Genomic DNA, 1,469 nt, shown 5'->3' on the forward strand with positions numbered 1-1,469 from the left:
TGGTCCCACCTGGTCCCACCTGGTTCCCCCCTGATCCCCACCTGGTCCCACCTGGTCCCCATCTAATCCCACCTGGTCCCACCTGGTCTTCACCTGGTCAACTCCAACATCTGCTTTTTATTTGTGTTTCATTTGATAGTGACAATGTATTTCTTGGTGGCTGTTTATCTTATAAAATCTCGGTTTTAGCTAAACTGTGTGGAGGCCCTGAGCTCCGTAGCTCTGTGACTCTCTCTCTCATCATATACTCCTGTTCTCACCTGGGCATTCTTATGGCTCCAGATTTCCGATATCCCTGGCTCACGGATGTGTTTGGACTTGGTGCCTGAACAGACGTGAGGCTGGTGGGGCGTCACCCGCCTTCTGTTCCCAGCCGTTTGTCTATGCTTGTATGGTAGAATCATTCATCAGCAAAGAGGAGTGTTTCCATCGGATTGACCTAATCTGCGAGTGCATAAAAGGAGATAAAATGACGTTTTAATTCTGTCATTTAGACTGCGGGCTGGTCCCCTCATTGCGGAGATGACACCCAGCCCGTGTGGTTTCCTCGCGAGTGTACTGCGGGGTGAACTGCAGGTTCACACGGGCTTATTGTGCGTTAGCCCTGCCATTGGTTCGTGTCGAAGAGAGGAAGGGCGCCGGGTCTGTGAAGCCAGCGATGAGCCAACTGTTCTCTGTTTCTTGTCTAGAGAGCGGGAGACGGCTGCAGAGACCCCCCGGACTACTGGACGATCCACGGGCTGTGGTGAGTACTCGCTGCGGGAACCACACGGGCCAGCGGCCGCCCTCCGGAGACAAGCGCGTCTGGTTCTGAGATGTTGCGGGGAGTTCATTCTACGAGGCCCTGTGGTTCAGTCCGTAGACCAGCTCCTCGTTGGAAAGACTGTTGGAGTTCCTGACATGACCCTAATCCTGCTGTGTCGTTCCGTTCTGATAGAGCAGTAATAGTCTAGGCCAGTGGTCGGCAAACTCATTAGTCAACGGAGCCAAATATCAACAGTACAATGATTGAAATTTCTTTTGAGAGCCAAATTTTTTAAACTTAAACTATATAGGTAGGTACATTGTTATTAACTTAATTAGGGTACTCCTAAGGCTTAGGAAGAGCCACACTCAAGGGGCCAAAGAGCCGCATGTGGCTCGCGAGCCGCAGTTTGCCAACCACGGGTCTAGGCCAAATATGCGCTTGGGGACTCTGAGTGTATGTTAGGGTTATTGAGTTTTACTTCCCTCATTTGGGGGCAGTAAGTCTAACATGAATATAAACTATATCCATGATCTATGCTAGCGACCCCTCACAGCCGCCCAGACCGATTTCCTGGTTCTGCCGGCATTTTGTGTAGTTCCCTCTTTGGCTGTTTGTGCACGGATTTGCGCTGCAGTTTGCACACACGGCCCCGCTGCTCAGCGGAGAGGAGCCCTTCGGTTTTGCTGTGCTCGTGTCCCTCGTGTCCCTCGGCGTGGGGTCA

General features: G+C 51.9%; 1 long non-coding RNA gene across 1 annotated transcript in view; it reads left to right on the forward strand.

Annotated features, from left to right (window-relative positions):
- Nucleotides 1-1,469, forward strand: part of LOC102757944 — a 3,750-nt gene that overhangs the window by 1,361 nt on the left and 920 nt on the right. The window contains exon 2 of the long non-coding RNA XR_435235.2: nt 690-745. This is a non-coding gene — a long non-coding RNA (uncharacterized LOC102757944). The remainder of the gene's footprint in view (nt 1-689; nt 746-1,469) is intronic.

The sequence above is a fragment of the Myotis davidii genome, unplaced genomic scaffold (assembly GCF_000327345.1).
Source record: "Myotis davidii unplaced genomic scaffold, ASM32734v1 scaffold592, whole genome shotgun sequence".
NCBI lineage: Eukaryota > Metazoa > Chordata > Mammalia > Chiroptera > Vespertilionidae > Myotis > Myotis davidii.